Source organism: Geotrypetes seraphini, chromosome 9 (assembly GCF_902459505.1).
Source record: "Geotrypetes seraphini chromosome 9, aGeoSer1.1, whole genome shotgun sequence".
NCBI lineage: Eukaryota > Metazoa > Chordata > Amphibia > Gymnophiona > Dermophiidae > Geotrypetes > Geotrypetes seraphini.
This window is the reverse complement of record NC_047092.1, coordinates 27,726,603-27,740,299: the sequence shown is the minus strand read 5'-3', so window position 1 is coordinate 27,740,299 and position 13,697 is coordinate 27,726,603. Positions and strand designations below refer to the sequence as shown.

Here is a 13,697-nt window from a genome sequence, read left to right as displayed (position 1 = left end):
CCCTCAAAACTTTATCCTTCTTTCTAGGACCAGAGGGATGGAAAGTCAGAAGCCTAACCTCCTGGTTGATATGGAATGCTGAGACTACCTTAGGCAAAAAAGAAAGGACGGTCCACAAAGAGACACCCACATCTGTGATATGAAGGTAGGGATCCCTGCAGGGTGCCTGCAATTCCAAGACATCTCTAGCAGGTCCATGAGTGTGGCCTCCTGTAACAGCTTTAATGGAGGCCACGAGAGCTCCTCCAACATGGTGTTGAGGTTCCAGGAAAGGCAGGGCAGGCAGGAAATAGAAGACGAGCCTCGCGGCTCGAGCTCCATTTTGCTGGTAATTTGCTTGCAGGTGAGGGCTGGGAGGTGGAACACAAAAGGGGGGAGGGAGTGCGTTTTTGGACACAAGGCATGAACTTGGAAAAGAGGATGGAGGAAGGGAGGAAAAGAGATGCTGAGGTGGGGGAGGGAGTGCATTTTGGACACAAGGCATGAACTTGGTAAAGAGGATGGAGGAAGGGAGGAAAAGAGATGCTGAGGTGGGGAGGGAGTGCGTTTTGGACACAAGGCATGAACTTGGGAAAGAGGATGGAGGAAGGGAGAGAAAGAGATGCTGAGGTGGGGAAGGGAGTGCATTTTTGGACACAAGGCATGAACTTGGGAAAGAGGATGGAGGAAGGGAGGGAAAGAGATGCTGAGGTGGGGAGGGAGTGCATTTTTGGACACAAGGCATGAACTTGGGAAAGAGGATGGAGGAAGGGAGGGAATGCGTTTTTGGACACAGAAGGCATGAACTTGGGAAAGAGGATGGAGGAAGGGAGTGAAAGAGATGTTGAGCTGAGGGAGGGAATGCGTTTTGGACACAGAAGGCATGAACTTGGGAGAGAGGAAGGGAGGGAAAGAGATGGTTGTGTACACAGGAATGGAAGAAAGGAGAATTTTTGGTCATAGGGAGGGAGTGAGGTACAGATGAGAGGAAGAAATATTGTGGAGGAAAGGGAACAGTGGGACAGATTGAAATGGATGCAAGAGGGAGGAATGCTGGACATAGTTGTGAAGGGAATGTAGGGAGAGATGTGGCATGGTGCTGGAGAGGGGTGACAGGAGAAATGTTGGGCATGGGGCTGGTGGGCAGGCACGAAAGATGAGAAAGGGATAAATGCTGGACCATGGTAGGAGGAACCAATGGTGGACAGCAACAGAAGAATTTACAGAAGATGGGAAAGAGGAAAAAAGAAAATGGGACCAACTTTATGGAAAAATAAGTCTCCAGACAACAAAGGTAAAAAATGGAATTTATTGACTAAAATGTTAGCTTTGGGAAATGTATATAGCAGATGTCTTTGTATTGTGTTTAAAAGAAAAGGAAATGCATTTCTGGATTTATTTATACAGGGTTGAAGTACTTGCTGACCCTTGCTGTGACTGGTGGGGGGATCCCCAAGCACCACCAGCAGAGGACCTCCTCTAGAGACGGCCAGAACTCCCCTCCACCAAGCACAGCAGTCACTGGCAGCATCCATGAGCCACTGAGGTGCCAGCATCTGTGACTCAGGGACACTACTGCTGCCTGCCAAGCTTGGTAAAAGGGACTCCCGACCAACTGCAAAGGAAGTCCTCAGCTACAGCTTGGGGGGTTCTCATCAGCTGAGTATTTATATTTACATTAGAGGCTCTGGTAGAAACCCGTTTACAAAGTTTGTATTCTTCCCAATTAATATTTCCAAATTAATAAAGTCTCTGTTTATTTGTAAATGGGTCTCTACCAGAGCCTTTAATTCAGTAGCATAATTAAATGAAATAACTATTTCTGAAGTTTATAGGGAAGGGCGGAGACGGGTGGGGACAGAGGGGATTCCTGATGGGGATGGGTGGGGACGGAGGGATTCCTCGCGGGGACGGGTGGGATTCCTCACGGGGATGGGTGGGGACGGGTGGGATTTTGGCGGGGATTTTGGTGGGATTTTGGCGGGGATTTTGGTGGGATTTCTGTTCCCGTGCAACTCTCTACTCTGACTACTTTGTTTGTCAGCCAGGGTTGAAGCAGCTTCAATGCTAAGTGGATGGCTCGGAGCTCCATCCTCTTGATGGACTAACAGTGCTGAGATGGAGACAACCGCCTCTGAACAGGACAGTCCTCGTAATGCGCTCCCCAGCCCAAGAGGCTGGTATCCATTGTCAGTGTGGTCCAAGAGTTGATCCAAAGAGGCATCCCTGAGATCAAAGACTGTGGACATAGCCATCAGGCCATATGCAACGGGCAGCTGTCGTCAAGGGCAGCAAAGCATGCAGAAAGTCCCTCTGTGAGGACCAGCGAGACAAAAGAGAGTGTTGTAGGGGATGCATGTGCACTCTCACCAAGGCACCACTTCTATCGTGGCAGCCAACGAACCCACCTGAAGAATAGTTCCAGGCCTATGGAGTCTGTTGTGTCAGGAGAGCTGAAATTTGGCCCCAAAGCTTTTGTTTGCTTGCCTCTGGAAGAAACATTTGACCTTTCTCTATATCAAATCAGACACCAAAGTACTCAAACGACTGAACTGGCTGTAATTGGCTCTTTTTCAAGTTGACAATCCAACCCAGGCTCTGAAGGGATGCTATGATGGCCTGAACTGCTCTCTCCATTTCCTCCCCATGAGGAGGTTCTGATGAGCAATTCATCCAAGTAGGGGTGGACAAGATAATCCATTTTTCAGAGGTGGGCTGCAACCACTACCACCACCTTGGTGAAAATCAGAGGAGCTGTGGCAAGACCAAAGGGTGGAGACGTAAGCTAAAAATGTTGTTCCAAGACATGAAAACGAAGGAAACGCATGTGATTCGCAAATATGTGTAGCTATATCTCTGTCAGGTCCAAAGCTGCCAGGAACTTCCCTGGCTGTACCTAGGCAATGACCAACCAAAGTGTCAACATACAAAAACGAGGCACTTTGAGAGCCCCGTTGACGTACTTGAAGTCCAAGATCAACCTCAAATCCTTAGAACCTTTCTTGGGCATAACTAAGTCTATGGAGTATCTGCCGCAGTCTGAGTCTACATCTGGCACCTGTTTAATTGCCTGAATATTGAGTAATCTGATCAGGATCATCTGGACATAGGTGGATCTTTCCATTGGCCTGCTGGGAAGTAAGGATGGGCAAACTCCAACTTGGAGCCATCTCTGATAACCTCTAGCACTCATTGATAAGTCATGATAGCTTTCCATGCCTCAAGGAAGTCCTGTATCTTGCACAGAGGGGCTGGAAGCCTGGCGTCATTGGGATTTCTTGGGCTGCCCACCTAGATGAGAGGAGTGTGTGGCGCAGTGGTTGGATCTACAGCCTCAGCACCCTGGGGTTGTGGGTTCAAACCCCGCGCTGCTCCTTGTGACCCTGGGCAAGTCACTTAATCCTCCGTAGCTCCAGGTACGTTAGATAGATTGTGAGCCCACCGGGACAGAGAGGGAAGATGCTTGAGTACCTGATTGTAAAAACCGCTTAGATAACCTTGATAGGCGGTATATAAAATCCTAATAAACTTGAAACTTGAGGTGGAGCCCTGGGACTTTCTTTTCCTGGCAAACCTCTGTCGTGGGCTCTGAAGGGTCTGAAGATCCAGAGGAGACTCAAAAGGACCCAAGGGTTTGCCCTTTCGCAGCCCAAGGCCTGATATCCGAAAGAGAATCTGGATGGTGGTCCTGGACACTAACCATGAAATCATCCAATCCCTGGCCAAATTGCCCCTGAAAGGAAGCCTGCTGAGAGTGGCTTTGGACATGGAATCCCCAGACCAATGTCTGATCCACAAAATCCGGCGGGCAGACATAGAACAAGCAGAAACCTTGCCTACTACCCGAAGCAGATAATTCAGAGCATCAGCTACATAGTCTACTCCCAGCACCAACAGCTGAGACAATGGCTCTGAAGTCGCTCCTCCAGGGTCATGCAACTTAGAATGGCATGCTGAAGCAACAAAGGAGGCTGTCGCAGCAGCCTTACCACCAGAGCCAAGGCCTCAAACTGACTTTTGAGTAACATGTCCAGCCTGCGATCCTGCTGATCCTTGAGAACCACACCGCCCTCGCTGGGCAGGGATGTGTGCTTTGTCACCTGAGCCATCAAAAAGTCCACTTTAGGCATAGCAAACATGTGCTGGAACTCCTGATCCTTAGGATATAACTTGTACATTGCTTTTGCCACCTTAAGGGAGCCCTCAGGGCTCTTTTAGTGCTCAGAAATCAGAACTTTCATAACTGGATGTCATGGAAAGGCGATAGGCTGAGAGAGGATCCCATTAAGCAGAGAACACTAGGTAGCAGACTACTTCAGAAATTCAATAAGAAGATCCATCAGGACAGCAGTCTTGAACTGCCTGCAAACAAAGGGTTCCTCGCCCTGGTCCGCAGCAACACTTACACCTTGATCTACTTCTCACAGAATTGCATCACCCTTGACTCTGGGAAAAAGGAAAAGCATCCAGAACATCCTCCTCAATTACCCCATCTGACCAACTGTCAGAGTTCGAGGGATATAGGACCACGGGAAGGCTGTGTGGTTGGTTGCTCTCTAGCTGATTCAGACAACTAGCGTTCCTGACATAGACTTGCCAGAGCAAGTTCACAAAGTCAGGCGTAAAACGCATAGTGGACAGAGAATCCCCTTTAAGAGGAGGGTTAGAGCGCTTTCTTTTCAATTTGAGGACATCAGAGCACTTACTAGGCACTGGCTCCACACTCCAGAAATCCGAGAGGCTAAAACTGTCCCCCAACCATCCCAACAATCTCTCAGCAGCTTTAATAAGATTGCCAGAGGCTATACCTGAGAATCCCGCTTCCCCCATCTTGTGTGGTGAACACGCGGTGCAAGGGTGCTCTTCCAGTGTCCAACTAGAGCAAATTTCGAATGAATTCATGATACTGGAGCCTAACGACTCCATCCCTGGTAGTCAGAATCAAAAACGAGGCTTTTTAAGGAAGTTTGAGAACGTAGAATTCAAATCAGGAAAAATCCAAGATGGCCATCACCAGGATTTCCCACTGAAAAAATAGCTATAACTCTAATGAAGGACAGCCAAAACCAGCAATTTTAGAATTTTTAAGGTGAGGGAACAAGGCTACAACAAAATAAACATGGAAAAACAACAGTCAGATCTCCCTCACCCCCAAACTGCCTTGTGGGCTGTGATAGCGCCACTCATAGACCAGATGCTGGGAAAAAGTGCTACAGGCTACCTCAGCTCCTTTAGGAGTAGCTGGAAACCAGAGAGGACCTCTGCCACCAGGAAAGCTGCCTCTTCTGAATCTCCAGCTCCCAGTTGGACCACTGCTAGACTGAGCATCAATACCTGAGAAAAGGATCCAAACGTAGTGAGGAGGGGGAGGAAATTGCATCTGACATTGTGTGGGCTCCGAAGAAACACAATTGGTATCTGTACAGCCTGCGCTAGCATTCCTAATCAAGTGAAGGAGTGAGCAAACAGTAGGGGAAAGCCCCGAGATCCACAGTTCAAGCAGGCTAGCTGGGCAAGTCCCTGCAGGATGCACCTGTCAGCTGCAGACCAAAGTCTTCTCCTCTCACGCAGGCTAGCCATTAACTGGTACACGAAGCCTATGCAAAAAAACTCACTGAAAACAACAAAAAATGAGCAGATCAAAGTTGCTCCTGCAGGCTCGTTAGCAGAAGAAATAACTGACAGGGCAGCAGAGAACAGGGAGAAGGAGTTGCTGAAAACAGTGATAAATATCTCCTGCAGAAGATTCTTGGTTCAGCATACCATCTCTATTGCAATGGAAATTATATATATACACAGTACTCCCCCGATATTCCTGGGGGTTCCGTTCCAGGAACCCCCGCGAATCTTGAAAAACCGCAAATATGTTTTTTAGCGGACTATGTTTTCCTGCACTAAAGTCGGACCTCACCAATCAGGAGCTGCTTTGACATGCAGCTTCTGATTGGTGAGGCCCGACTTTAGTGCAGGAAAAGGCGGTCTGAGCATACTGCGAGTGATTTTCTTCACTCACCGGTGCTCCAGCTGCTCTCTCCTGCCTCTCTGGCTGCCCTCTCCTGCCCGATCATTCGCGGTTGGAAAATACCGCGAATGACTGGGACCACAAATCGCCGACCGTGAATGACTGGGGGAGCACTGTGTGTATGTGTATATATATATATATATATATATATATATATATATATACATACACATACACACACAGTACATAAACCCACCTCAAAAATCAATTAGTACTAGATTAACACTGTCACTGATCAATTAGGAAATGTACTCCCTTCGGGTTGTTTTTTGTTTTGTTTTTTTAACACAGCTATTGTAGCATGAGGTTAAATAAGTGCATGTTTTTAGTATAGGAAATTTAATTACATACCAATGAATAAATAATTTATAGGTCTTTTAAAATAATTTATTTATAAATAGACAAAAATCAAGCAATGTAAAATGTCAGATAAAAAAAATCTCTAACTGGGTTCATGGTTAACTCATGCTCTATATTGGAATTTTTGTATCTTTCTCTTGTCAACTGAAAATACGCCTGCTTGCTTCCCCCCATATATGTCAAGAGGATTCTCTTCTATCTCACATTAGATTAGTTCATTTCTGGTAGTTTTACACCTGCCAGGAATTTGGGAAAACAACGGTTATCTGTGGTTTGCAAGACTGTAAATGCTTTATGAATTTAATTTACATTAAAAGAAGTTGATTAGGTTTTTCTTCACTGCCCAAAATAATTTGTCATTACTTCCAGCCTCCATGGACATGTGGGGGTATCAAGCAGCTTTTAACACTTGCAATGCTTATAAATTAAGTCATCTACTGGTCATTTTAAACATTATTATTCCTATTAATTCCTAAATCTATAAGTAAGGAAATTAGAGGTAAAATAACCTAGCTAGAACTATGAAAGATCCTTATTCCACTTTTAAGGCTAAGTCTGGCATAAGTTTAAAGACAAAGACAGATGCATTAAAATGATAACCCTTCTATTTCATAGCACATTTCTGCTATACCAACTTTATTTTAAAAATAAAAATGTATTTGGTTTTTAAATTGGAAAAATATATTGCCATTTTAGAAGTACAATATATTCCAGGGTGAAGATTAAATGCACTATTGCACTAAAGGGCTGATTCTATAAAAGGGCGCCATGATTGTAGGCAGTAGTAGATGTCCTACCGCTGTCTGGCAGCCAAATGGGCCACACATTTTTTTGAAAAATCCTACCCGAGGCATGCAGCATACACAGTAGGAGTTTTCGTGGGTCTAGGGAGATGCGTTGGGACACCTAAGCTTGCCCAAGGCCGGGCATTGGCTTTCAGCGAATTTAAGTAGCCCTAGGCATTTCCCTAAAGCCACAACAGATGTCTGAAATGTAGACCATTAAAATGATGACCTACATTTCAAATAGATGTGGCTGCTGAGCTGATTGCAGCAAGGAAATCTCCCTGCCGTGACAAGAAACCCCCACGAAGTCAGCCGGCAGGAGGGATGTTCACTCCCTCTGCTCCGGAACCCCCCTCATCTCCCGGAAGCAAGCTGGGCAGGAGAGATGCCCATTCTCTCCTGCCCTGGACCCTCCCCCTCCAAAGCAAGCCAGGCAGCAGGAGGGATGCCCACTCTCTCCTGTCAACATCCCCCGAAGGCTCAGACCCCCCCACTCCTAACTCTACCCCACCCCCCAAACCTTTCAGTTGAATGACCTGGAGAGATGCTCACATTCTCCAGCTGACCAGCCCGCCACTCCAAAAATCGCAGGCCTTCCCCTTCCCAGTGCATTCTAGGATGCACCGGGGAGGAGCCTAAGGTTCCAATTAGCTCAGATGCCTAAGGAGGTGGTCATAGGAGTCTTAGGCACCTGGGCCAACCAGAGTCGTAGGCTTCCTTCCCAGTGCATCAGGCCCATTAAAAAAAATACAAGTCGAGTCACCCGTGATAACTTCCAGAAGAAAAATAGAGAGGCAGGGGGGAATTCTATTCCACCCTGCTGACGAGAACCTCCTTGCGCCAACCTGAACCCCACCCTTCCCCCACCAGGACCCCCTGAACCAACCCCTCCCCTTCCCTACTCCCTATAATTTACAAAAAAAAAAAAAAAAAAATCGATGCACTGGGAAAGGGAAGGCCAGCCATTTTAGATTGGCGGGCCTGCAAGCAGAAGGGACTGGGCATCCTTTCCGCTGTTATCTTCATGTAGATGTATGGGGGGGGTTCAGGTGGGCATCCTTCCCGCCAAATTTTTGTAAAGTACAGGGACTGGGGAAGGGTAGGGGCCAGTTCAGGGAGGTCCTGGCAGGGGATGGGTCGGTTCAGCTCGGCTCAGGGGGAGTTTACGGCGGCAGGAGGGAATGGGAATCCTTCCTGCTGATTTCTTTTTAAAGTACAGGGAGGGGGTTCCTGGCGGGTGGAGACAGTTCAGCTTGGCACTAGGGGTTTTGTGGCAGGAGGGAGTGGGCATCCCTCCTGCCTCTATTTTTGATCTGGGGCCATTGGGGTGGGTGGGAAGTGGCTCGAAATTTTTTTATGGGCCATATATTATGTGTGTGTTACACATACACATCATATATGCACATAGAAAAAAAATGAAAAAAACATGTCAGGCTTGTCAGTAACACAGTTATGACCTGTCGGTTTTTTGGGGTCAGTACCGTATTAGTGATCCTGTCAAGGTATTGAAATGTTAGGTCCATCAACTTAATGGCTTGTTTTAATATTAATGACATCATTTTACTAGTAATGAGGTTGTTTGCATGCCAGAGTCAGAGAATGTACGAACGCATGGAAAACATGTGGTGTGACATTTTGTTCTGCAAATTAGGACCGCCACTAAACCAGTCAAATTGGTTTAGCAACAATTGTTAGATGGTCAGAGAGTTTTGTGCATCTGGCCCTTAATGAGTATAACTTTTACAGTTTCAAAATTTGATTCACTAGAAAAAGAATGACCTTCTTGCTCTATAAACTCATTCATTAGCACAAATTTCATAAAGTCTTACACAACAAGAGGTACTTCTCAGCAGACAGTAAAGCGCAGCTACTTACCGTAATAGGTATTATCCAGGGACAGCAGGCAGATATTCTCACTGATGGGTGATGTCACCGACGGAGCCCCGGTGCAGACCATTTTAAAAGTGCATCGCCACTTTAAGATCTTAGAAAGTTCACGATAGCCCAAACCGTGCATACTTGAGTGCCTTCCCGCCCAACGTAGGGCACGCGGTTCCTCAGTTAAGATAAGCCAGCTAAGAAGCCAACCCAGGGAGGTGGGTGGGTTGTGAGAATATCTGCCTGCTGTCCCTGGATAACACCTGTTATGGTAAGTAACTGTGCATTATCCCAGGACAAGCAGGCAGCATATTCTCACATATAGGTGACCTCCAAGCTAACAGAAAAGGGATGGTGGGAGAGTTGGCCTTAAGAAAATAAATGTTGTAATACAGATTGGCCGAAGTGCCCATCCCTTCTAGAAAAAGATTCTAGACAATAGTGAGAAGTGAATGTCTGAACTGAGGACCAGGTGGCAGCTTTATAGATTTCCTCAATAGGGGTAGATCTGAGGTAAGCCACAGAAGCTGCCATAGATCTAATTTGATATGCTGTGACACAACCCTCCAGTCTGAGCATAAGAGAACAAGATGCAGGCAGCCAGCCAGTTGGAAATCGTTCTTTTTCGAAACAGGATGCCCCAACTTTTTCGGAACAAAAGATATGAATAATTGGGGAGATGTTCTATGAGGCTTTGTCCAGTCAATGTAATAGGCTAAAGCTCGTTTACAGTCCAAAGTATGCAAAGCGGTTTCTCCAGGTTGAGAATGAGGCTTAGGAAAAAACACTGGTAGAACAATTGACTGATTGAGGTGAAAGTCAATGACAACTTTTGGAAGAAACTTTGGATATGTACGCCAAACCACTTTGTCATGATGAAAAATGGTGAAAGGTGGATCTGCTACTAATGCTTGTAACTCACTGACTCTCCTGGCAGAGGTGAGAGCAATAAGGAATACCACTTTCCAGGTAATAAACTCAAGATGAGCTGTGGCCATTAGTTCAAATGGTGGCTTCATTAAATTGGAAAGGACTACATTAAGGTCCCAGATGACAGGGGGAGATTTGAGAGGTGGTTGCACATTGAAAAGTCCCTTCATGAATCTGGAGACCAAAGGATGAGCAATAAGAGGTTTACCCTCGACTGGCGTGTGAAAAGCTGTAATAGCACTGAGATGAACTCTGACAGATGTAGATTTGAGGCCAGAATCAGAGAAATGGAGCAGATAATCCAACACCAAATCCACTGATAATGAAGTTGGATCATGATGATGAAAAAGACACCAGGAAGAGAACCAAGTCCACTTTTGTTGATAACATTGTTGAATGGCTGGTTTCCTAGATGCATCAAGAATTTGACAAACAGGCTGAGAAAGATGTAAGTGAGATGGATTTAGCCTGAGAGAAACCAAGCTGTCAGGTGTAGAGATTGCAGGTTGGGATGTAGAAGTGATTCCTGATTCTGAGAAGCAGAGTAGGAAATACTGGAAGAGGAATGGGCTCCCTGGAGCTGAGTTGAAGTAGAAAGGAAAACCAGTGTTGCCTGGGCCACCGTGGAGCAATGAGAATCATGGTGGCTGCTTCTCACTTGAGCTTGAAGAGTTCTCAACATGAGAGAAATTGGAGGGAATACATATACAAACAGGCCCGTCCAATCCAGGAGAAAAGCATCTACTTCCAGATTGAGAGAAAAGTTTGGAGCAAACTTGGGGCAACTGATGATTGTGAGGAGCTGCAAACATGTCTATTTGAGGAGTGCCCCATTGAGCAAAGATGGACTGGAGAGTTGCAGAGTTGAGAATCCATTCGTGAGGCTGAAGAATTCTGCTGGGGTTGTCTGCTAGGAAATTTTTCTCCCCTTGAATGCAGACAAACCTTCAACAACAGATTATGAGCTTTCACCCAAGTCTAAATATTTTGGGCCTCCTTGCTTGTTTATGAAGTACATTGCTATTTGATTGTGCGAAGGAAGAGGACTTGAGGGCAGAGTAGATGATGAAAAGTCTTGAGGGCATAAAACACTGCTCTGAGTTCCAGGAAACTGATGTGAAATTTCCACTCCTTGGCGGTCCAAAGACCTTGAGTCTGAAGATTGTCTCTATGAGACCCCAAGTATAAGGGGATGTGTCTGTCATGATGACCTTGTGATGAGGGGGCAAGTGAAAAAGGAGACCTCTGGAGAGATTGGAAGAGGTCATCCACCAGTGAAGCGACAGCAGAAGAGATGATGTCAAGATATGTTGGGAGAGACAATTCGTCGCTTGAGAAGTAAGGGTCCACTGAGGAGTGCGAAGCAGTCTTGCCAATGGTGTTACATGGACAGTTGAGGCCATGTGGCTTTAAAGAACCATCATGTGTCTGGCAGAGATGGATTGAAGAGGAAGCAATTGTTGACACAGACGGATGAGAGTCTGAAGTCGATCTGGAGGAAGAAACACTCTCATGAGAGTGGTGTCTAGGATTGCCCCAATAAACTGGGGAAGTTGACTTCGAATCCTAGAACCTGCAGAGAAAAAAAATATTCTGAGATGTTGCTTGTACCACTTCCTAAGATGAGACAGCTTTAATTAACCAGTCGTCCAGATAAGAAAAGACTTGAAGGCCGTGTGATCGAAGAGATGCGGCTACCACAATCACACATTTCATGAAAACTCTGGGAGAAGATGCCAGGCCGAAGAAAATGACCTTGTACTAGTAATGGCATCGATTGAGTTGAAAACGTAGGTACTTCCTGGAAGCTGGATGAATTGGAATATTGGAATATGTGTATAGGTTTCCTTGAGATCTAGCCAGTCACTGTGATTAAGGAGAGGATAAAGCAGTGTGAGGGATAGCATCCTGAATTTCTCCTTGACTAGAAATTGTTGAGAGCTCTGAGATCCAGGATGGGACGGAGTCCTCTGGTCTTCTTGGGAACCAAGAAGTAACGGGAGTAGAATCCCTGATTCTGCTGATTGAAGGGAACTTCCTCAATGGCACTCAGCAGGAGAAGGGATTGAATCTCCTATAGAAGAAGGGAGGACTGTGCAGGGTCCAAAACAGACTCGCTTGGCGGATGGTCTCGTGGTAGGATTTGAAAATTGAGAGAATAACCCTGACGAATGATGGTGAGGACCCAGAGGTCGGAAGTGATGAGCTCCCATCGACCTATGAAAAACTGAAGACGGCCTCCAATGGGCTAAGGCAAAGGATACAAAGTGGTGAGACTGACTAAGCTCCAAAGAAACACATCAAAAAGGCTGCATGGATTTTGGAGGGGCAGCCTGTTGTTTCTTTTGCTGCTGACGTGCTTGTTGCTGTTGTGGCCACTGCCTCCTATGTTGAGACAGAGCTGGAGTCATAGGCTTTGCAGTAAATCATCTCTGGTAGGAGGATTGTCTGAAAGGACGAGAAGGGATAGGTTTTTTCTTAGGTTTTACAAGAGTATCCCACCTAGTCTCATGGGCCGATAATTTTTGGGTAGTTGTGTCCAAAGATGCCAAAAAGCTCATCCCCTAAGCAAGAAGCATTAGCCAACCGATCTTGATGGTTGACATCAAGCTCCGAAACTCTGAACCAGGCTAGGTGTTGCATGGCCACTGACATGGCTGCAGCATGTGAGGAGAGTTCAAAGTTATCATAAATAGAGCAGACAAGGTACTTATGAAGTTGAAGTAAGTCAGAGATGAAATGCTGAAAAGCAGGGAGTTTGCGGTCTGGCAAATATTTATGAAATTTAGCCACTTGTTAACTAAGTGCTCTAAATTAAAAGAGAAATGAAAAGCATAGTTGCCAGACCGATTGGCCAGCATAGTGTTCTGGAACATCTTTTGCCAAACTTGTCCAAGGTCTTTCCTTCTCTGCCAGGAGGTACTGAGGCATAGACGCTGGCTCTCACAGATTTCTTCATGGTTGATTCTACCAGTAGTGATTCATGCGGAAGTTGGAATTTGTCAAACCCTGGAATGAAAAACACCCTATAAAGTGAATCAAGTTTACGAGGAGCCACTGGGATGGTTAAAGGAGTTTCAAGATTTTTATAAAAAGTCTCTCTTAAGATGTCGTGAAGAGGTAGCTTGGGAAACTCCTTAATAGGCTGGTCATAATCTAAGGTCTGATGGACCTTCAAAGTAACTAACTTCTGTCTCGAGCACTGGACTACCAATCATATGCCATATAAATAATATAATTGAAAAAAGGAGGGAGTCTCAGTGTGAAGAATAATAATAATAACTTTATTTTTTCTATACCGCCATAATCTTGCGACTTCTAGGCGGTTCACAATGAAGAATAGCTGTACAGTCAGCGTATTACAGTGTACAAATAGAGAAGAGGTCACTGAGCGGTCAGTGATTACATGGTGCAAATTGGCAAGAAGATAGATATACATAGGTTACAATATAATATTGACATGTTACATTGCAAATGGTTAGAAGTCAGCGAATAACTGAGTACAAATTGTGAGGTAGATTTACATAGGTTACAATATAATTTTGACAGATTACATTGCATATGGCTAGAAGTCAGCACATAACTGAACACAAATTGTGAGGAAGACGTTGTACAATCAGAGAATACAGAGTAGTGATAATGAGGAGTAATGAATTTAGTATGATGAGCAGTAGCTTTGGACCGGGGGGAAGAGTCTGATTAGAAATAAATTTGTTAAACAAAGTGGTCTTTAATTCTTTCCA

The 13,697-nt window shown here is 45.5% G+C and overlaps 1 protein-coding gene across 9 annotated transcripts in view; it reads right to left on the bottom strand.

The window, feature by feature from the left end:
• The window catches only part of KMT2E (lysine methyltransferase 2E (inactive)), a 451,336-nt gene that overhangs the window by 148,743 nt on the left and 288,896 nt on the right, over positions 1 to 13,697 (bottom strand). The window lies entirely within an intron of this gene.